Source organism: Pinus tabuliformis, chromosome Q (genome assembly GCF_031772625.1).
Source record: "Pinus tabuliformis cultivar Carrire ecotype Pingquan chromosome Q, CPIR1, whole genome shotgun sequence".
Classification (NCBI taxonomy): Eukaryota; Viridiplantae; Streptophyta; class Pinopsida; order Pinales; family Pinaceae; genus Pinus; species Pinus tabuliformis.
The window spans coordinates 1,231,803,684-1,231,828,935 of NC_142296.1; the positions used below are offsets into that span (position 1 = coordinate 1,231,803,684).

A 25,252-nucleotide genomic window follows, 5' to 3' on the forward strand; every position below is an offset into this window, starting at 1 on the left:
GGTTGCTCCAAGTGTATCTCCTATTTTTTGGAATGATATCGAGTAGATCGTGGTCATGCATAATGTCTTCTAGCTGAGTTTTGAATGGATCCGGGGAAAAAATACCTCTTTTCTCATTAGCATGGAGAACAAGATTTAGATCTCCTCCTAATATGATATTGGTATCCTCCTATGCATTCATGCTGACTTTGATTTCCTCCCAACAACGCTCCTTATCTCTGAAGTGATTAGGCGCATAAATGCTCTATATTACTATTATTTGTTGATCTTCTCTATTTTCTAACACTGTTTGGATCCAATGCTGGTTGATAATTTCTGACTTATAATTCCATATGTTTTGATTCCAGATTGTAGCGATTCCTCCGGAAGCTCCCCTGGATTCACTAATGCTTCCATTGTACTACTTGTTCTGTTCAATGATTTTAGTCATGTCCTGCAGGCTTTGCTTTGTTTCCTGTAACAAAAAGATCCTTGGTTTTTCAAAATAAATAAGATCTTTCAGGGCTGCAACTTTGGAGGGGTGCCCTATACCCCTGTAATTCCAAGATAAGATTTTCATAATTGGGAGTGTGGGGTGCGGAGAGTTGCTCGCCCCCCTTGATCCTTATGAGTTCTCTCTTTATCATGCTGTCCTAAGATGTAAGATTCAATTGGGCTTTGAGTGCCCATTGCTATGTCCTTTTGGGCATTCTCATCTCTATGTTGCTTTATAGATTCTCTGCCTGGGCCAGGTTTCTTAAGAGAGTTGCTAGAGGCTCCATGATCTTTGGATGAACGCCTGGTGAGTCTAGAGAGGGGAGGTTCGATGGAAGTCTGGGAAGGGATAACCAGACAAGGGGAAAGATTAGAGGCAGCTGAAGGAATCAGGGGAAGATGCGAGGGTTCCAAGGGAGGAGCATCATAGGGGGATAAAACCGAGAAGGGATTTGAGGCAGAAGGGGGCAAGGGAGGGGAGAGAGAAGGAAGGCAGGATGAGGGAGGGGAGGATGAGGAGGGGCGGGCAATCTTTGAGGCAAGGGGTTCAAATTCTGGAGGTGCTTTAGATAAGGGAGTCGAATTCTTTTTTTTGACTATTTCCCACTGTTCTTCTTGTGCGTCATTTTCAACATTAACAAGAGAGGGACAACGATTGGCAAAGTGGTCATATTCGTGACATACCTTACATTTGAACGATATTTGCTTGTAATCAAGCTGTTGAATATGGCTCCAATCGTCCACTTTGAGCTTGATGGCTTCCGGTAGGCCTTTGCCGAGATCCACTTCCACACAAATGTGTGCGCATGATTGCATATTATCCTTTGGCTCGCTGCGATCTATGTACTTGCCAACAGTGTTTCCAATTGCACGAACCAAATCATATCCCCAGCAGTGAAGAGGGAGATGAGGGAGTCTGACCCAGACAAGGACAACATTGGGGACATCCAGTTCTGGATCAAAATCCGAGGTCCATTTGTTCAAGTATAGGCCTATGGAGTCCATGAAGTAAGGCCCATTCCTAAAGATTAAATCCTTGTCTTCTTTAGACTCAAAGTGGAAGGTAAAGAACCCCTTTCCATAGAATCTGATGGAGATTTTACCTTGTATTTTGTCATACCAATTTCTTTCAACCCATCGTTGCACAGTTCTTGGAGATGGCCAAAGGCCCGTGAACTGGCCGATGAGACCTTTTTCTGCAAAAGAGAGGGCTGCCATGCAAGCAATGACTAGAGGTAGATTAACTTCTTGGAGAATGTCTAGCTTTTTGACAAACTTTGATATTGTTGGGCAAGGCCGTTGTGGAGGGAGAGATTTGACGAGTGCAGAGAACGCATGCTGGGGATCGCCCCCCTCCGATGAGTAGTCCGGAGGGGCCATGAGAGCCGAGGAAGGCCGAGAGAGCGCGCAACAAGGTTAGGGCGCGCAGCCAGTTTTGTCCGAGAAAATTCTAATTAAATTGAGTTTATAATATTAATCCCTTCTCAATATAATAATCATATTAATTAAATAATTAATACTTAATTTTGATATTCATTAGTAATAGAACCATTAATAATTAGGGAATTAGGGTTTTACTATAGAAAACCTATTTATAAAAATAATAAGCTATAAAAAAATTTGTCCACTAATATCATTATATTGGAGCTTTCCTCGCATAATGTTACTTCATAAAAGTAATATGTCAACATTGCTTTGCCTTCTCTAAATTATAATTATATATTATGAATTCTAAACCATTAAGTTACAAATTATTGTTTTTTTCTTCTTCTTTTTTTTAATAATTAAGTTACATTCTCATTTTTTAAAAATAATTAGCTAATATTTTTTTCGTTATTCCTTCTTCCTTATTCGTTGATTTTTTTATTAAACGCGTTCAAGAACCCTACCCTACCATAATACATTTTTTTAAAGAAACTTGGGTATTAATTTTGTTTGAATATGAATTATTGGCCTAAAGGTTCTATCATTCACTATATAAAATCTGTGATCACACGTGTGCACACATCCATTGAATGAAATGCCTGCTTGCCTAGCATTTTTGACATTTGAATATACATATATATTCTTTCAAAACCCGAGCATTCATTTATAAATGAATAAATACACCTTACAACGGTGAGTGGAATTCAAATTGTACATAATCCTGATCAAAATTGGACATCAGAATGGGATAGTCTTCATCCGAATTGGACGTCACAATTTGTCAAATGCATGAATCCTGTTAAATGAATAGATCAACTTATCAATATTTTCTAAACGTTAATGGTATTCTCGAATTATTTATTTCATGAACTTATCGCCTCACAAAAAGAATAGGAAGCGTCTAAATTGAATTATTCAATTTGCAACATCTCCAATTTTGGTCAAAGCGCTGGTTTGATCTCCTTAAAACTTAAAACAAGCTCTAAGAACTTAACGCCCAATACCGACGACTTCCTTCTGTCCGAATTGGTGAAGCAAATATTCGACTAAGTTCGTAGATACGGCTTCACTTACTACGGCCATACTATTTCCAGAATCTTATACTTATTAAAATGCATGGACCGTGTTGCTATATATATGGATTTATCTATTCATTAGAATGCATTATATATATATATATATATATATATATATATATATATATATATATATATATCGATTTACACAGTTTGTAAGCGTCAATGGTATTCTCCTATTCTTTATTTCGTGAACTTACTGGGTCACAAAATGATTACGTGGAAGCATCTTATTTGAATTTTCAATTTGCAAGATCTCCATATTTTATTATTAAGACGCTGGTCTGATCTCGCTAAAATCAGTGATGATAAGAACTTCACAACCCAATACCAACAGCATTCCTCTGTTCTAACTGGTGAAGCAATTATTTGACAAAGTAGGTGCATCCGGACAACGATAACAAAACAAGAATTTCCCGCGGACTGCTTACTGATTTCAAACATCTAGTACATCCAGATTGATCGGTGGGTGACGGAGTTCAAATTCTATAAGAGCATTTCGTGACAAGCCAATTCATTCATCATGCTCTGTCTGCCTTGGATGTAGCAATCTCTGCTCTAATCTAATATCCGACTTCTGAATAAAATATCGGCAATCTTGCAGTTAAGTTCTGTAATTCTAGAGCCCTGAATTGGTTGAAGATGTGGAGGCCTTACAACAATGTGCACGTTGACGTCTATGAACGCGAAAAGAAACGCAGCAAATTTTTGGTAACCGACATTACGTCAAGTTTACTGTTTGCTGTGATCGTGCTGTTAACAATCGAACCTTCCGTTTGCTCTAGAGATGGCCGACTCTTTGATCACTCCATGGTTGTCAAGTCGGCTTGCAGGCAGACTCGATACCCCGCTCGCTGTGTCTCGTCGATGATTTCCTATACCGGAAATCAAACGGCAACGCCTCGCGGTTTGATGTACGTGGCAATGAGGGTGAGCATGGAACGGGCATGGAAAGCCCACGACATGGCGTTCAGTCTGCGAAATAAGCAAATGAATAGCAGAGAACGTGCTGCGTGGCGAGACTGTGTGAAGCACTTTGAAGCCACAGCTGAGCATATCAACGTTTGTTTCAGCAATACCTACGAGGAAAAAGATATCCCAACCTGGCTGAGCGCAGCTTTGACAAGCCTGGACACATGCATCAGTGGCTTTCGCGACATGAATTTGTCTGCTACGAATCCTATAAGAGCTCTCATAGCGTCGACCGCTGTGAATGTGTCGGAATTAGTGAGCAACTCGCTTTCCATGTACAATCTTCATACCCGATCGAACAAACGACGCCTGTTGTCTACGGGCGATCAAGCCGCGTACGATTCCCACTACGGTCGCGTTGAAGGAGATGGATTCCCAGAATGGGTGTCGGTGGGGGACCGAAGGCTGTTACAGTCGGCGGCCGCACAAGCGAATGTGGTGGTTGCGCAAGACGGTTCAGGAAATTATCGAACGATCGGGCAAGCAGTAAAGGCTGCGCCTCAGCAAAGCAGTAAGAGATACGTCATCTACATCAAGGCGGGTGTTTACCAAGAGACTGTCAGTATTCCGACGTCGATTCCGAATTTGATGTTTATCGGAGACGGCAAGGATCTAAGCGTGGTTACGGGAAGCAAGAACGTCGTGGATGGTTCGACTACGTACAGCTCCGCAACTGTCGGTAAGAGATGTTAAAATATTTAGTGGGTTCGAGCAATCGAAAGCGTTTGTGTGCATTAGTCAGGAAAGAGATTAATGATTTCTTAAAATGCATTTTAATTATGGTGGAGCGTTTTTATTTTGGGATAGAATTTTTAAATTTTTAGTTTAATTGTTGATAATTTTTAGGTATTTCGAGGGTTTTTAATTGTTGATCATTTTTAATTACCTAGTATTAATTTAATTTTTACGGAGTACATATATATATATATATATATATATAATTTAATTTAATTAAATTAGTGTAATTATGTAATTTATATAGTTAATAAAAATGATAAATATTGAAATAATTACTTTATAAATTATAATTTTATTTTAAATTCATATATATATATATATATTATATATATTTAAAAATATGTAATAATATTTTTATTAAATTATTTACATAGTTTTATTTAATTTGTATTCGTAACATTGAGTTTCTATTATTTATTAAGACAACTACCATAAAAATATTAATATGGTTGATATAATTAAAAGCTTTATAAATATTTTTAAAAAACATTATTGCAATGTAAAGAATGCTCTACCAATGCACATAATTTTAATAATGTATACATTTACCTTAGTAACCATGTATAAAAAGGTTATGGGTCAATTCTAACTTGAGAAAAAACAAGTTATTACATATCTTATTATAAAATTGACCATTTTACCAAATAAAATTTGCTTATATATAAATGAATATTATAAAAAATAATGATGAACTTATCATAGAGGAATATATGAGAATTGGAATAATCTCAAATCCCAAGGAAACTGGTGGGTGGTGAGCCATGTGGGACAAATTTAATTTTTTAAATTTATTAAAAATAATGGACCATTTTGCTAAATAAAATTGCTTCTATATAAATGAATGTTATAAATAATAATACAGTGACTTATTAAAATTGGAATAATTTCAAATCCCTAGAAATTTGGTGGGTGAGAAACCAAAAATCAATGCAACCTAACAAACTTTGTAACACAAGGGTTAAGCATATGTTAAGCATCTTCTCTCCAGAATCAATCTAGATGCTCATTAAGAAAATAAAAATTAAAAATCAACAAACTCTTATCCACCTTAAGATGAAATAAGAAGCTTTCGGCAAATATTGTTTTGTTATATTGTAAAATGTAAAGTGAGTAAATTGATACTTATTCCAAATTGATGTTTACTAACCATTTAATTTAATTTATATGAATGTAAAGAAAGGATTTTAATGATTTCTTTTTGCTTAGCTTCACTTTAAGTATATTGATAAATATGTCTTTTCTATAATAAAATTTTAAGAATTTTAATTTAATTATCAATAATTATTAAATAGATGATTATTTATAGGAGTATACAAAAATGAAAAGTTACAACTTTATTTTTGCAATTAAATTTATTAATTAAAAAAAATCATATAATTAAGTAAGCTTTTTTGGGTATTTGATTATTTCATAACTTATAGTATTAGATAGATTAAAATTAAAATTAAGATAAATCTCCATTAAAAAAAAATGGAAGTAAGAATCTTAATTTTATAATTTTGGAATGAAGTAATCCACATTTACTAGCAATTTAAATAACTGGGCTAATAGCAGTGACCACATTATAGTAAAAATATTGCATGATTGTTATCTCGATTCATTGGAGGGTTTAGTGTTTTGCATCACAATATCTGAAGGAATTCTACCAATTCTCATCTCATTGAACAAATTGTCTAATGGTTTGTGCAGCGGTGTTTGGGAACGGATTCATTGCAAGAGACATGACGTTCGAGAACACAGCGGGGCCGCAGAAACAGCAGGCTGTCGCACTGCTGGTGGGGGCAGACCAGTCGGTCCTGTACAGGTGCAGCATGAAAGGTTACCAGGACACCTTATACGTCTATTCCCTCCGACAATTCCACCGCGAAGTCGACATCTATGGCACCGTCGACTTCATCTTCGGCAATGCAGCGGTAGTAATCCAAAACAGCAACATCTTCCCAAGAAGGCCCATCACCGGGCAGGAGAACACAATCACAGCTCAGGGAAGAACAGATCCCAACCAGAACACCGGAATCTCAATTCACAACTCTGTTGTAAGTGCAGCGCCCGACCTGCAACCTGTCGTGGGTTCCGTCCAAACATATCTGGGAAGGCCGTGGAAGGCATACTCTCGCACTGTCTTCATGCAGTCAAACCTCGGCGGCCTCATCAACTCCGCCGGGTGGTTGCCATGGAGCGGAAACTTTGCACTGAGTACGCTCTATTATGGCGAGTACATGAACACAGGCGCTGGTGCAGGAACATCACAACGTGTGACATGGCCTGGTTTTCATGTTATCACCAGTTCTTCTGTAGCGGCCCAGTTCACAGTTGGGCAATTAATTTCCGGATCTTCCTGGATTTCAGCCACCTCAGTGCCATTCACCTTAGGAATTAACTGATAACGATAAATCTCACAAAGTCGCACCTATATTTCTTATTTGTCTTCTCATGCTTGAAAATAAGGTTGCTGAGCAGTCTGAACTACATGCCAGGCACCCACCAAACCCATAGTCATGCTGCCTCTTTTGACTTTCACACATTGATAGTCATGGAGCCTGTCAAGATATTTGAGCCAGTAATCGTAAATTTAATGTAGATAGTTGTAGTAGATAAGATATTTTTGTATATAGTTGGAGTGGTTAAGATGTTTTGCAATATATTTTGTTTAATAAAATAGTTTTGACTTTTACTCTTCTCCTCTCATTTAACTTTATTTTAGTTATTAATCAGAAATATAATATATATGAACTTTATTTTAGTTATTAATCAGAAATATAATATATATGGTTCATAAGATATTTTACGATAATGCATTTTGTTAAAAAAAAAAAATATTTATGTTGGTCTTTTTTTGGTGGGTAAAGAAGATAGGTAGACAATATAATTAAATAAAAAAATAATATAATGTGAAATAATAGTGATGGTGAAAGAATTTAACTATCAATATAAATTTAAATTTGCATTTTTTGGTTTCAATTTTTTGAATTAATATTTCGTTTTTTTTTTTAACATGTTAGTATGAAAATAGGTTTTAGGATTTTTTTGGTATTTATAATTTTGTTTTTTTGAGATATCTAACCATAATATGTGGCAAAAAATGCATTAGTTTGATGGTAAAAATTATGATATCTATTTCATCAAGATGAGAGTTTCTTCAAAATTATTTACTGTGTAAACTAAACTGCTTTCAATGCACTCACTCAAGATGAAAAGAACATATGAAAAGAAAGTAGGAAGAAGAATGTCAAGGTTATTAAATTTTTACAGACAACTCCAAGGATAGCAGTACCCACAAAGTCCAAACAAGCATGAGAGACTTTACAAAATGCATACAAAGGAGCCAACATGTAAGATTCCTAAGTTACAATTGTTAAGAAGAGATACTGAAAAATTGCAAATGAAGTAGTCTAGTGGATGAATGATTCCTTTACTCACATTATGAGCTTGACTAATAAAATTAGAATTAATGGAGACAATTTTGAACATTAAAGAATCATTTAAAAAATATTGAAATGTCCCTCGATAGATTTGATCTTATTTTGGTAGCCATAATTACCAAATTCAAATTTGAATTCAGATTCAAATTCTAATGAATAATTTTTAAATTGGAAAAAAATAGACAATATAGATCTTAAAGACTTGGATATATCTAGTTTTCTTTCCTTTAACAATAATTTCTTTCACTCTTTTTGTTTCTTGATTCATTTTAAATATAACAATCTAAAATATAGAATTCAAAAACATACCAAAAAAAAAATAGCACTTCTTTAAAAAAAAAAACTTTTCAAAATTTAGTAAATCACTCCTTATTTTGTATTCAATAACAAAAAGCTCTTTTCTTTTCAAAATTTAGTAAATCACTCTTTATTTTGTGTTTAGGAAAGTATATCATAAGCATGTCATGCCCAAGAGATAAAATACATGTGGCATCCTGCTAAATAAGAAACAATAGATAACTAAAAACCATGGTTTTTCAAAAATGCCCGATTGATTGGTAATTATGAATGCAACATAAAACAAGTTAAATAATTCAAATATGTCTTGATATCAAATAGAAAAATCAAATGAGAATACAAGTCAAATGAGTTCAATAAAAAAGTTTAAATGAAAATACATGTTTAAAAAGTTTTAAATTTTTTTCAGAGGACATTGAATTTAAAATACAATTTACTATAATATCTATATATATAATAGAAAAACGATATTTTAAAAGGAAACAAAAATCTATTATCGAGATAACTAAGAAAATATTAGAATGCAAATTACTATGCTATATATTATAGAAAAACAATATTATAGAACGGATAAACAAATTTATTTAAGAAATAGCTAAGAGCACGTTAAAGAAGAGATGATTCTCAAATGAAACCTAATGAAGCTATAGAAAATGCAATTTATTTTTAAATAGATGTTCCATGAAAAGTCTTCACAGCATGATTTTACAAAACGCATAAATAAAAAAATGTGTTAAAAATGTTTGGTTGTTTTACCCCATGGAAAGAAAGACATAAATACTATGACAAAAGAGAAAAATATGTTTCTATTGATTACAATATAGATTCTAAAACATACCAACTATGCCGTCATGATACAAGAGAGTTAATAATCACTAAAGATATTAGTTAAAACATGGAATGATGGGTAAAGACCAACGGCAGCACTCGTGTAGCAATACCACCTCGGAGATTATCAAATAACACAAAAGGTATTATCATAGTGACATCCATTGGCATTCAACGTGGAGCACAAGTGTCGCCCAATCAACTTGCCCATTGTTTAGGGAGTCCTTGTTCCCTCATTTATCATGGAGGCATTAAGTAATATACCACCACTTTTCTATACACTAATTAAATAATTTATTATTTATTTATTTATTTATTTATTTTCAGGTTACATTAGATTATTGCATCAATCAATATTTCAGAGGGCATATAATTTTATACATTAACAGGATGACATTGCAGAATCTGGTGCTTCGGACTCCAAAGATGTAGAATTTGGTTAAAACGTACACAACTGCAAAAAGTGGCCACATCATCTTAAAATCATATGATTGCGTGCACGGTAGTGTTTGCTTCTAGAATCGCCCAAGCAAAACTCTCACATCTATCCTCAATAATTATATAAATATTGCTCTACCTCCATATATAGGCTTTCAGGCGATTTTCTCGCATGTCTTAATACAATAGCAATATAATTAATATGGCCCTAAAAGGAGTTTATTTTGATATTGTCCTATATTAATATAATATTGTCAGACAACAATACAATTTTGGTATGGAACGCTAAATTTAAACTTGTTTGGCCGTTCAACATATATGCCTTCTGTTTGTAAAGGTTGTGTCTCCAATGATTGTATGTCAACCATGACATATCATCGTGTGGGTCAGTGTAGGGTTGCATGTCCAACTTCACTAAAATCAACATAGGTTAAATTTCCATGTTTTGAAAAATCTATATAACCGAATATGCTAGTTGTCTAATTCTAAAAAACCTATATAATCAAGTGGATGTATGGTTGTCGCTGTTGGATTCTTTTTTCTCTATATTTGCTATGAATAATAGAAGGATGTCCATATCAATGGTTAAATATAGAAATGTACGATCTACACTCAAAGGATTTGGTTGTTATTATTTAATTTATAATGGTGAATGACAAGATATATGGTAAAGTCAAGAGGTAGATTTTTTCTCCGTTGGGTTTAGTGGTTCTAGGATGGAATGCATGGTAAAGCCTAAGTATTATGTCTCGGTGTAGGGCTTAGTGATCCCTAGATCGGACTGTGGATGTACGGTAAAGCCTGAGAGACTAAGAGACACTCAAATTCCTCACGGTGTACGCAGAGAACTCCAGTGGCATCTAGACTGATTGTTGTTTTTTTTATGTGTTCTATGAGTCCCACATTCATGCTTGGAATATGGCACGGGTCTGATTGGCTCAAGAGAGACTTGGCTCAGCTAATCTATGGTTGGGTGGAATGTGGTAGTCCCATCTTTGGTTGGTTCATTGCATTCATTAATGAGAAATTCATTCTCTTGATCTTCATGTGCAAATGTACTGATGTATATATGGATTTTGATGGCTCATATGTTTATGGTATTTCTATTCCTATTATGCTGGTTATATGTATATGTTGTGGCAATACTTATGTATGGATTTCATCAAGTTTTTACTTGTTTATGAATGTATAATGTATCTGTGTCCTAATAAATGACAAGGCAATGGATTACATGAGGAAACAATGGTTCATGATGATTCTCAGATAAGTATGAGATCCCTGCACTTAATTATGTTGTTTACACCTGTAGATTACATGTTCATGATATGATTGACAAAATATCTGCCATGGCTAGTAGGGGTCTGGATATGGTCTTGTTCAATTCATTGGTTTGGCATCATTATTTACCTGTACTTTTAATGGTTTTAAGTTATCATCAAATTTGGGGTAGTGTTCTGGGTTGTGGGCCTGAAAAGGTGGCTCAAATCCTGGAATGCTTACCAAACATAGCATTAGCCTAGAGACTAATGCATTTGGCTAAGGGTTGGAGAGCATTGTAACTTGTCTGAGCTATGTCTATGGACTGTTACTCTGGCCTAGGTTGGTGAAAACTTTAGTAGGACCCAAAGGCAAGCAATCTAAAGTGCTTGTTGGGTTCCTGTGGGTCATGAGACTAGCATTGGATGTATGTGTGTTATAAATCCGTCGATTCCACTTCCTTAAGGTCACCTAGGAAGTCGAATCCCATCATAGTAGTCTCTCGTCGCATGTCTACCCCAGTTGGCTAGTTACTTGGGTAGATATGGGAGGAGGGTGTTACAGAGTTGTATCACGGCATGGTTCAACTCTCGAACTCGATGGGTGGTATATTGATCATGCATGCAAGTCAGTTTCACGTGTGTCTCTTACACTTGCATACCATGTGCTTATTGCATTGGCTTGATTCTTGATTATGGTTGTAGTATGGTTATCATGGAGATTTTGATATTGGTTTTGTGTAATACATTTGTCATAAGTATGTGACTAACTATATATGGATTATATGTCGCTTATATGTTGATTTTATTCTGCCTACTTACACCCTTATATGTTAGGTTACATTCTTGAATATTTTGATTACTTGTATCAGTCTTGTAGGTTGATTACAATATTTGATCACTTATGCTCGACTATATGTGGTTATGAGTATGTGTAGTTGGTTTGGCATTGCTTATGCATATTGTTGGTTGCATGCGGAAATGTGTGCAATGGAGTAATGGTTGATGTCATGCATGAGGTCATAGCATGCATTGTTGATATGGCCTTGCATTAATGACTGAACCCTAACTAGAGTGATGCTTATGTGTTGATACATTTATTATGTATGTCTATATGTTGTTATGATTATATTATACATGTACTACGCTGATTTGGTGATCTTGCAAACAAGGTATCCTCCTCGAGCTATACTAAAGTACGTCGATTTATTGTGATTTGGTTTATCTGACATATTATGCATTATAGGAAGAAATCACAAATGGCTAGCAAGATGGTTGACTACAAAGACTCTCCCTATGAATTCGAAGAGCAATATCGCATTGGGAATTCTTTTGATTTGGTAGCTACACTGAGAAGATTAATGAAAGAGATATGGAGTTGCAAGGCAGATGATGATCAGATCATACAGGCACAAGAGAAACAAGCAGAGGTTAATGTTATACTTGTTCAAAGTTTTTCAGACTTACAGCAATAAGGGCTACTTTGGGTCAGGAGGATGGAACTAACGGGGCATATGGAAACAAACCTCCTTGTATACACAGGTCAAATAGATATGATACTGTGAGAGATGACAGGTTGTTAGACACTCCAGATAAGAGTGGTGATGAGCACAAGTACTATTCTAGTTCTTGTTCTGATAGACATAATCATCATCATCACTATCATCCTTATAGGAGGAATGATAGGGGATACTTTCCAGATTCAAGAAAGAAAAACCACCTACTTTTGATGGAGATGTGAAAAATTTAGAAGATGCAGAGGCTTGGATACTTGGAATAGTGGGTTAGAGACATCAAGACAGATGACTTGAACTGGCGGGAGATCAAAAGGCTTTTCAAGAAGAAGTATTTGTCAGAGAGGTACTATGATAGTAAGACAAAAGAATTCTATGAGCTAAATATGGGATCAATGGTAGATGAAGAGTATACGACCAAGTTTCTAGAGATATTAAGGTATGTACTGTATCTTACTGATGAGAAGGCTAAAGTTCTGATATTTTTCAGTGGTTTTCCATTAGCATTTAGAGATCAGATTGAATATGATGAGCCTCGATCACTTGAGGAAGTCATTAGGAAAGTGAAGCATTTCTATGAGCAATAAAAGCGTAAGAATGAATCTCATCATGGATGGTAAGGAAAAGGAAAAGGTAGAGGTAAATGGAAGCCTAAGAGGACAAGGCCTCAAAATGCAGATGGGAAGGAAAATATGGCACTGCAAAATAAGTTTAATATAGCTAGACAGGGACATGGGTCACAATAGCAAGAGCATAGAGGTGAGGGCACTAGTCGGTTGGACTGTTGGACATGTGGTGAGGAACACCTTAGAAGAGATTGTCCACAACATCATGGTGGAAGGCCTAAGATATACAATGCACAGGAGGCGCAGCTTGTTAGGGATGTTAGTCAGAGTATTCCATGTATCTATGCAGCAGTGGACAACATGAAGGCAGAACACCATGCATCTATCAGTGAAATGGATGGTAAGGTTTGTTATCAAGTTATTTCTATTTTGATTGACCCTGGATCTAATTATAGCTATGTTAGTCCCGACTTGGTGGATAAGTGTGGTTTGAGAAAGGAATTGCGTGTAGAGTCTTGGTTAATACAGTTGGCTACAGGTACAAGGAAGCGAGTTCATCATTGGGTAAGAGCTTTCACATTTGACTTAAATGATACGCCCACTACAGCACATTTGAATGTATTACCGTTGGGGTCATAAGTATGTTGTTGGGCATGGATTGGTTGTATCTTCATAGAACCAAGATAGACTGCTATGACAAAGATATTGAGTGTGTTGATGACAATGGAGAAGCAAGAGTCTTACAAGGTAAGAAGAATGCCACATCAGTTAGGATGGTGACAATTATGCAAGCGTAGCTGCAGGAAAGGGTGTGTTTTATGTGCAATACACATTTATATTAATAAGGGTAAGGAGGTTGAGGAGGCAGATGTGTTGAGCAGGTGCCCAGTTTTGCAGCAGTTTCAGGATGTATTTCCTGAGGACATTACAGAGTTTCCACCTCATAGGGAGGTAGAATTTTCTATTGAGTTAGTGCTAGGGACAGCTTAAGCATCAAAAACACCTTACAGGATGAGCACAACTGAGTTAGTTGAGTTAAAGTTCCAGTTGAAGGAAATGTTGGACAAGGGATACATTAGGCCAAGTGTATTACCTTGGGGTGCACTGGTCTTGTTTGTGAAGAAGAAAGATGGTACCCTCGGGTTATGCATTGACTACAGGCCATTGAACAAAGTGACTATCAAGAACATGTACCCTTTGCCAAGGATCGATGACTTGTTATATCAACTTAAGGGAGCAATAGTGTTCTCGAAGATTGACTTGAGATATGGATACCATCATGTATGCATCAAAGAGGAGGACATTTACAAGACTGCGCTTAGGACCAGGTATTGGCATTATGAGTTTGTTGTTGTTCCATTTGGCTTAACTAATGCTCCAACTACATTCATGTGTTTGATGAATAGTGGTTTGCAACCATATTTGGATAAGTTTTTTATTGTGTCCATCGATGATATACTATTATATTCTAAAAATGAGGAAGAGCATGTCGAGCATTTAGCAGCAGTGTTGAGGTTGTTGAGGGAGAATCAGTTGTATGTTAAGCTTAGCAAGTGTAGTTTCTTCCATAGTGAGGTACATTACTTGGGACATGTTGTCTCCAAGGAGGTCATTACAATAGATATGGAGAAGTTAAGGGCCATCATGGAGTGGGTGGCTCCTAAGAGTGTGGATGAGGTAAGATCTTTCATGGGTCTAGCAAGCTACTATAGGAGGTTCATCAAGAACTTCTCATTGATTTCTTATCTTATCACATCATTGCGAATGAAAGGTAAGAAGTTCAAATGGATAAAGGAGTGTGAGGTTGCAGCTTAAGCAGTTGTTGACACATGCACCAGTGCTATAGATTATAGATCTGGACAAAGAGTTTGTGGTATGCACAGATGCTTGCAAGGGAGGTCTTGGTGGAGTTCTTATGCATGATGGACAAGTGGTATGTTATGAGTCCTAGAAACTAAATGAGCATGAGAGGAACCACCTGACACATGATCTTGAGATAGGAATGATTATACATGAATTGAATATGTGGAGACCCTATCTTCTTGCCAGAAGGTTTATACTGAGTGATCACATTGGGTTGAGGTATTTGTTTGACCAGTCAAATCTGAATGTCAGACAGGCAAGATGGTTGGTCATGATCAACAATTTTGACTTCAAGATTAGGTACATTAAGGGAAAAGAGAAAATAATGGCAGATGTTCTTAGTAGATGGGTATAGGTACATCACTTGGCAGCTATGAGATCCTATGGGATAGACTTACATGATAAGATCTTGCAGGTAGGTCACGAGGAAGTAAGGTATATGGTGATTGTGCACAGGTTGTAGCAGGTTGTTGGTACATGAAACAGTATAGGTATAGGTACAGACAAAGAAGGTATGAATTATTGTCTTACAGCGGATGGATTGGTCAGGTTTCGAGACAAGATATATGTACCAGATAACAGTGAGCTCAAGAAGGTGATATTGAGGGAATTTCATAGGAAACTGTATTCAGGAAACCCAGGTTATCAGAATACACTAACGACGATAAAGAGATATTATTATTGGCCAAATTTGCAGAGGGATGTAGTAGAGTTGATGGTGAGGTGTTTCAACTGTCAACGAGTGAAAGTAGAATATAAACATCCAGGTGGACTACTACAAGCGATCACGATTCCAGAGTGGAAATGTGATGTTATTTCCATGGATTTCATCACATGGTTGCCAAAGACAATGAAACAACATGATTCCATTTTTGTCATTGTGGATAGGTTAAGAAAGGTTGCACACTTCATTCTGGTGAAGTCTATGTTCTCAGTTAGAGACGTGGTACAAGTATTCATCATCGATGTTCCATGGTGTTCCAAATAATATTGTGTTAGAAAGGGATGCAAAGTTGATTTCCAAGTTCTGGAAGGAGTTATTTGCAAGTTTGGGCACAAATTTGGCCTTCAGCACAACTTATCATCCGTAGACAGATGGAAAAACAAAGAGGGTCAACAGGATGTTGGAGGACATGTTGAGGATGTATGTGATGCATAAACAATGGAAGTGGGAAGAGTATCTCCCCTTGGTAGAGTTCACATATAACAACAATTATTAGGGGTCACTGAAGATGAGCCCTTTTGAGGCATTTTGTGGGCGGAGTTGTAACACTCCCATCAGTTAGAGTGATCCGGTTAGAAGGGTATTGATTGGACCATATATGTTGGCAGATATGGAATAGGAAATTCAGGTGATCAATAAGAATCTAAAGGCAACACAGGATAGGAATAAGAGTTATGCTGATATGAACAACTTGTTTAAGGAGTTCCAAGCTGGGGAATAGGTGTGCTTGAGCATCAAACTGAAAAAGAGCTCTTTGTGGATTGACTCATGAGCCAAACTGGCACCACGGTGTTGTGGACCCTTCAGTATCATTGAGAGGATTCAGCCAGTAGCCTATCGGCTTGCACTGCCTACGACAGTGAAAGTCCATGATGTTTTCGATGTCTCAATGCTTAAGAAGTATGTTAAAGATGTTGATAATGTGATTGAATGGTTTCTATTAAAGGTGGAAACAAATGGAGAATTCCAGCCGGAGCCTCAGTGTATATTGCAAAAAAAAGTTCTCATGCTGCGAAACAGAGAAATCGAGCAAGTTAAAGTGCAACGGAAGCACTATGGGCCCGATGAAGCTACATGGGAGATGGAAGATCAGATGTGGGCCATGTATCCTTCCTTGTTTTCCAGTTGAGGCAAAGAAACTTTGATATGGTGGTTTGGTATATGCTTTATGGTGGTTTAGTATATGCTTTATGATGGTTTGATATATGCTTTAGTATATGCTTTATGATGGTTTGATATATGCTTTAGTATATGCTTTATGATGGTTTGATATATGCTTTTTAATTTTTAATATGGAAAACATTTGCAGAAAGAAAATGTATGTACAATATTACAAGGCTTAACCTTAGCCAATTCAAAATTATGAATCCTATCACTATAGGACTCTAACAGTGGCTCCACATGGGGATGGCATTTCCTAGCGAAATGTCAAGAACTTTAAGATCAGTAGCCTTTGAATTGTGACTGAAGTTACATTGTAAATTGTTCTTCTGTGATTTCTACCTTATTGTATAGTCTTTGTGACTAAAAATCTTGAACTAAAATCACAGCCTTTTCTGCAAACTGAAATCTGACACATGTTGTACTAAAATCTCATCTGAAACAAACTTGTTGCTAAAAAACTGAATTTATTCAAACTAAAATCCTACCTACTTACTCTAATCAACTGTCCAACTGCTGGTTAGGTAAAATGAAATAACCCATGCAACCATTCAAACATCATATACATTGGTGAATTTTGCTACTTGTGCTTATTTGTGATTAAAACTGAGATTCCAAAGCCAATTATAACCTTGTCAACAAGTGAGAAGATAAGGAAATACTTGATTTCCTTTGTTGAATCTAGAAACTGTACAAAAGGATCTTCCAAAATATATACACTAATGTTTAACTGATCTAGGCAACTGTACAATTTTTCTGGATGGCCTCCATGCCATGAAAGTGAAATGTCATTTTCATCTTTATCACATTGCAGATTTTCAGATAAGCTTTGTGATGATATTTCTACTAATTGACATGTCTGTCTAGTGAAACCTTTATCATCTTGATCTTGAATCTCATAGTTAATTAATGGAGATAAATTATGATTACATTCATCATGTAACATATGAGATATTGGATCATAAAATACGTGGAAGGATTGTTGCAACCTATTACATATTGGTTTTAATGGGACTTCATGGATTTCTGCATGCTGTTCATCCTTTTCTTTGGAGATATTATACCATATTTCCTTTAAAAACTAGAATGATTCAAAACATAGTGGTATAGAACTTTCTTGTGCCGCCTGATCAAACGTCTCAATATAATTTGATAACTGCACTTGTGAAACTAGAGAATCCTTATTAAGATTTTCATTGTCTTCTTTGTTGTCAATATCAATACCTAAAGACTACTGATTTTTTATTGCTTTAAATTTTTCTCTGATGAACTGAAATGAAGCAAAACAAAGTGGCAAAGAAGCTTCACTTATTTCCAAATTTTCTACACTTTCTTCCTCACTTTCATAGATGTTATGAACAAGATGATCACTGTTTTCAAGCTACTGAAACTGAATTTATTTTTTTCGCAAACTAGTTTCTGATTGCTCTGTAAAGTTAATTTGGATTTGAATAGCATAATTATCATCATACGGATCATATTTAGGCAAATCATTAAAAGAAGTAATGTCATCAAACATACACATTAGATCAGCAGATTGCCTCTCCACATATTGCTCTATAAATCTATCTTTTGATCTATGGTAGTTGGAATTAGCAGGGATTTGTTCATGGCTATCAACCTCTTCTTTTTGTGAAATAAATGTGTCATGGTGATTTTGAACAAAAAAATTATCTTTCATGATGATCTTATGTATCCTTTCCTCTATTTTTCTTACCAAAATGTAGAGTTTTACCTCTACAATCTTGTTCTTTCAACTTTTCTCTTCTAATTTGCAGATTAACTTCCATGTCTACTGCAATGTTTTGCATCTGTTCCAGTGTTGAGGGATTTCTTTCTCTTAGTTGAAATTCTCTCTGGATCAAATGCTTTTGGATAATTCAAGAGAGATGAATTAGGAGGAGGTCTTATATTTGATGGCATTGAATAATAGATTTGATTAAATCTATCAGAAAATTGTTGTATTGTTTCATTTGGTTGTCTTTTTAACTGATTATATTATTCTATGATCACAAAAAGATTCACTTTTATTATCCATCTATCAAGGAAAAATTTGACAAACTGTTGGAAATTTGATATGCTTGCAATAGGTAGATTCTTGAACCAAATCTTTACTCTACTTTGGAAAGAGAGAGCAAAACGTCTGATTCTAACATCATCTTCATCAATCTCAAATAAGTCCAAATAAATCTCAAAACCTTGAATATGTTTTTGGGCAGTGATTTTACCATCTTCTCCATCAAACCTAGGGGATACTTGTAATAATTATTAGGGAAAACATGGATTGTAGGAGGTAAGATGAGTGGCTTATACCTATCAGGAACTTTCCAAGGTACAGGAATATGTACAGGGATTGTAAGATCATTCTTGAATATTTGAGATTTCTTGATTGGAAAATGATCATCATAAGATTCAAAAGAATGATGCTCAAATGTGTAAGGAGATTTTATATTTACAATTTTCAAAGGAAAATAATTAAAGACTAATCTAAGATCTTCTCTAAAATACAATATACATTGAAAAACCTTCTTGATGAGAAAAAACATGATGACTTGGATAGAAATCCAAGTTAGAAACCTAATCTTCCCATATTTTTCTTTCAGGTTCATTTCTCTAGTGGCGTTCTAATTGTGAAATTGATTTGGATTCGCGAGGTGGATGATCTTAACCTTTGTGTGTCTAATCACTATCCACCATCATAGATTAGATCTGAACCTGTAAAATATTTGTGAGGAAAATGTTAGTCTTCCCTAGTATGGTCGCCATTATGTTATCACTCAGTATTTTCTCAAGGTTAAAGAAAGAAATCACCGAGGTAACTACAAACCACTTTTGGAGATCAAGACCTAGCCTTCCTGATGCTCAGAGAGGGCTCTCTCTTTATAATTTAACTTTGTTTTAGTTATGTGATTTTAGGCTAGTTATGAATGTTCAAGAGGTTTTTGATTTGTATTTGAGATTGGGTGGTGGGATCTGCTTAGACAGATGGATAAATTGATGTCTTTTAGACCATTGGGCTATGGAGTCAACTAATAAGGAAGCAAAATTGGATTAACTCATTAAAGGGAACTTTCAAAGGGCAAGATAGCAAAGTGTTTTTAGATCTTTGAGATAGAGGAGTGAAAGGGTTTCACTCGGGGTGAGAGAGTAGTTAAGGGTTCTTAGACCCAGATAATGAATGAGGAATGAAGGGATAATGGATATCGAAGGGAAATTAAGAATCCTTTAACCCGGATATTCATGAAATCAACCTAAACCAAAGAGCAATTAAGAATTCTTTAATTTAAATATTAGAAGAAAACATTCAAATGCATAACTGTTAAGACAGAGTGTAATTAAACAGGCTATGAAATATTATTGTAGTTATAACATCTAGATTGAGAAACACATTAAAGATTATGAATAAATTTGATAAAAATGACAATAACACATGAAGATACTTGTTTGAAATTCGCTCAACACATGAATCCTCAGAAATATCTGATCTTTATTTATCAATCCAACTTGCTGGCTCAGCAAATGATACAATAACCTTCTGGGACTTCTAATAAGAAAGTCTATAGAAATTTCTAATAGAATCCACACCAAAATAATTCAAATGAATAAGTACTTATACAAATTCTAAACTGAAATATCTTGAAAAAATATCAAGGTTGGTTTGACAAATATCTCAAATTGTTTTACATTAATATAACTTAAATAAAGTACACTCAAAACTAATGAATCTATTTGGCACTATATTTATGGATTGATGGTGACAAAGAAGAGAAATTCGAATTTGATAGCAACTCTTAATTGATGATGAGGCTTCGAAGTCACTAACTACCTCCTTCCTTTGTGCATTCTGCCCCAGAAATTCTACAAAATTAGAGTCTAGTTATACCCTTGTATATCTCAATCCGAGATAGATATGTAAGAAATGAAATAGGTTATTGTATATAATTATGTTATTGAGATAAACATATTTCCATTTCCCAAAATTCATCTTCAATTGTTCACAATATTCTCTGCAAAAGGATGTCAAAAACAGGACTTTGCACAATCCAAAAAATAGGCTGTGAAGATATGCATTTATCTCCCTTTTTGTAATGCCTGTGTAAAACGTGAGATAGGATTTTGTACACTGGCCCTTTAGGAACACAAAACTCCTCTAGTTTCTCAAAATGCATCTTTTATTGGCCACAATAGTTTATGAAAAATTATGACTTAAACAGGAAATTTCTGGAAAATTTACCATTCCTGCTCTGATTTCATCTTTTAACCTTAATTTTCTTTTAACTACTTTTACCTTTACTTTGGATAAACTTCATTGTTGCTGGTGAAAGTGTCTTCATCTCTGTTTAACCCTTATTGCTTCCATGTTTACTTTTACCGTTTACCTTGACTGCTTTGTTTTTTCATCTATCTTCACTTTGATTTTTCAATCTGATACACTTTTATTGATACTCTTTCATATGATACACTTTTACTTTGATGACCTGTCTATATCCTTTATGCGTTTTTACTTTTACTGTACATTTTAACTTTTTACTGTGTATTTCAACAATAAATTATTTAGTTTTTTATATGTATCAGCATATGGTAATGGATATTGATCAACTTTCTGTATGTTTGATCTATTTGTCATTTGACTCTATGCTCTGTCTGGTTCCTTCGTTTTAATAGTCAATGTCTCTGTGTGAATGATTTATTTCTCTATTCTGTCTATAACTGTTTTCTTCTTCTGAATGAAGGTTTTTAAATAGATTTCCTTTTGAGTCTTCGAGTAAACAAGTTTTGTGACTAGTATCAAAACTGTTTATCGAAGCTCTGGTCTTTTGCTAATTACCTGCAAAATACAACAATTTGTTAATAAAACACAGGTCTGTGAGGAGGTGACTGGAGGCCGTACTGAAACTAGGAAGAACTGTGGACAGAGTCCGAAAGGTGTTTTGGAGTGAATCCATGGTGAAATCATGTCTCAGAGGCTCAGGGTGGCACCGTAAGGGTTTGATAGGTTTTTCTGTGTAACTGAGTAAAATGCGTGAAAATGAGGGTTTTTGGGGTTTTAACGGGTAATGGGTAAATTGGCACGGAATTTTGTATTATGAATAGTGAGTGGTTTCGGGTTTAGTGGGGAGGCAGTATCAGAGGCCATCGCACCACTTTTATGGAGGAGGTGGTATTTTGGCGAGGTCTAGCGCTTGACACGTAGAAAATTGGGGCCCGGGCAATACCGCTTTATTAGGCGGGTAAAGGTCGGACATCGGGTGAACCCGATATGGCTGTGGACCGTTGGATTTGGGTGTTGACGATCGGACGATAGTCGGGTGACAAATTTGCATGGATGAAATGGGCAAAGGTTTTTTTTTGGGGGGGGGGGGTAGAGCTTTAATCCGTGGCAGTTTGGGATTATTTATGAGTTAAACATGGGATTAAATGATCGGACAGGGTTTAATGAAGGGATTATCTTAACTTTACCGAGAAGTGGTGAGTTAAGAGGGTTTTGTCGGGGGTATGGGATAAAAGTATAGTTTATAATTAAACTAAGGGTTGGGGTATTATATACGGGATTTATTTATATATGGGAAAAGGTATATCGGGAGCTATATTATTATGTTAAAAATTAATATGAAATGAAATGAGTGGAGTGAACATACCACTTTAGCATAATGTAATATTTGTGTATTTTCTTGACATACACTTATACTTAGGATAAAATCTTTTTGTGGGTATTTTGAATGAAATGGAATTTAACATGGGGTTGTTTACTTTTCATAGGAAAATGGAGTTTAACCTTAGGAAAAGGGGTTTTATTAGGGTAATGAAGGTGTTAGTGTCAGTCTTTACAGCCTTCCTCCAGTGATCAAATGTGCTCTTACATAGTGATTTTGAAGTGTCAAGGTCAAATTTTGTCATTTCAGTGAGTCTTCAAGCAAAATTTGGTCACTAGCCATTAGGTCTAGGGTTTGCCCAAATGTCAGTCTATGTCACTATCCAGCTGAGTCTATCATCATTCATAGGGTTGTCATTATCATGTCAGTGTCTAATGGGTCATTTGATACCTTGTACATGCTTCAGTTGCGCCCAGGCAAGGTCATTTCCCTCTCTTAGGGTTTTGAAGGCAGTTTCTCTTGGGCGGACAAATCATCGGCAAAACTTGTTTCCTGATGTTCATACACCTTCCCCTATCCTTAATGTACCTTATCAAACACTTCCCAACACTCAGATCCCTCAAATTCCTCATTTTTGCACAAACACTAGTTTCTAGCTACAACCTGGCAATTTTCTAGGTTGGGCCTGTGTTTCACTCTTTTGAACCCCTTCCTCTCACTCAATCTCTGAGATTCCACTTTCCCCTGCTTCCTAACATCCCTCCCTACTCCCAAAAATTTTCTCAAGAATTTAGAAGCCCCTTATCCCCTTCATTTCGCTCCATTTCGACAAAATTCCTGGTTTCACACATCGGGGCAAGTTTCACTAAAATGATGGTTCTGAGCAATCAAAGATGAATTTTGAAAAACTGATAGAGGTTTTTGTCCAAAACATGCCAAGGAAGAGAAACCTCCTTCACTTTTTGCACAGGTGTCATGGTTTGAGAGAAATGTCAAGAATACCATTGCCTCAGGAGAATCAAAGGCACCTCTGAAGTGACCTTAGGAAAATCAAGTTTTCTCCTAGCTTGGTTGACCAAATGACTTTCTTGATGGATAAAATGATAACTCGACACAAAGAGATTTCCAATGAGCTATCATGAGCTCAATTTGGGGTTGAGGAAGGTATTCAAAAGTTGACTGCAACAACACTCTTCCTTGAGGCAGCCTCATTGGGCACTTTTTGACCAGTCTTGGGAGATTTGATTTTTGACAGGTCAAATAAACTCCAAATTGAACACTTCCACTTTGGTTGGAAAGTAGACTCAAAGACCTTTCCAATGAGCTATCCTGCGCCCGATTCCGACACCAGGAAGGCCCCCAAACAGGCCTCTCAATGTGCGCGACCACTCAGGAGGTGCGCGACCACTCAGAGGCTCTCCTGCAGTGTTAAATTACAACGTGCGCGACCACTTAGGCTGCAGGGCAGCAATCAGTTGTGTTCTTTTCCTCCATCTTGCTCAATAACATCATGTCAACCACTAAAACTAATGAGCAAGGTGATGACCGGTCTTCTTCTTCGGAGTCTGAGGTACAGAGGCCTTGTAGGGGAGGCAAAGGTGGTCATCATAAAAGAGAGGAATGATGCATGTTTGCAAGGCAAAAATGAAGATTTTCCAAGGAGTTTGGCCAAGGCACAAAAATGGAAAAAGAAGACCAACCCGCTCCGTATCTTGGCTGAGGCATCACTCACTCACCATGATACTCATTAGTATCCTCCCAGCAGCAAACACAAGAAATTTTGAGGATTTTGAGGCATTTTTGGCATTTTTTGGCATTTTACAGGTTTTGGTCATTTGAGTGGTCTCACCCCCCGCGCGACCACTCATGGGGACAGCTCAGATTGAGGAAAACTCTACATATTTGGATTTGTCATGACAAAATACACTTGGATATGGATGGGTTTCAAATTTTATGGAGATTTGGGCCTCCAAAAGCTCAAAATACATGCAAATTTTGACTTTCTGCCCCTTTTTTGAGTTGCAGAAAGCTTCCTTGGGAGAAATGATTTTTGAGGGGTCAAATCAACTCCAAATTCCAAAATTCCACTTGGCTTGGAAAGTAGACTCCCAAACCTTTCCAACGAGCTATCTTGCACCTGATTTGGACACCGGGAAGGCCTTCAACCAGAGCTGCAAAGGGGCGCGACCACTCAGGGAAAATTGCCAGATTTGACCATTTCGGCCAGCAAAACACTGTTTTTACTCTTGGATGACTTTTGGGCATGTAAATAAGAAACTTTGGTGTAATTTTCATGGCACATGGATACATTTACTCTCCTTTGACACTTCTAGAACTTTCTTTGATGTAAATAGTGAAAATTTAATGCATGGATTAGTTTCCTAAGTTTTAGAGGCAAGTTGTTTTGACTGCCTATTATCTAGTGCTTAGTTTAGAATTAGTTCAAACTGCTCCTAGGAAGCTGAGCTCGACCCCTAGAGGTGGGGAAAGGAGTTAGATCAGCTATATGATGCCTTCTCATCCTCATTTTGATGGTTGGACTCTTGAGGGAGAAGCTCCTATTGTATATTTTACTTGTATCTCTGCAATTTGAGGAAAAGGAAAGCCAGGGTTTTGCAGACATCATTGTGGATTCTTGTGGATTATTGTGTTGATGGTGTGTTTCCTACTTCTCATTGTAAGTGTGTTTATGTGTTCCATCTCTTATTCTATTGCTGCTAATTAAACAAAAGAAGTGATAAAGTTTGAATTCATGCATGCCATGCTCAGCTTTCAATTTTGTTTAATATTTATGTTTTCCACTGTCTATAGAGGATTCAAAGTCATTGTTTTCCCTCTTTAGCTCCCTCTCTTTCTTCCTTGATCATCCATCTCAGCTAAAGGCATCATCACAAACTCCTACCT

At 36.2% G+C, this 25,252-nt stretch overlaps 1 pseudogene; it reads left to right on the forward strand.

The window, feature by feature from the left end:
• The first annotated feature begins 3,617 nt into the window (after nt 1–3,617).
• On the forward strand, nt 3,618–7,237 carry LOC149224263 (pectinesterase pseudogene; annotated as a pseudogene).
• The last annotated feature ends 18,015 nt before the right edge of the window (nt 7,238–25,252 follow it).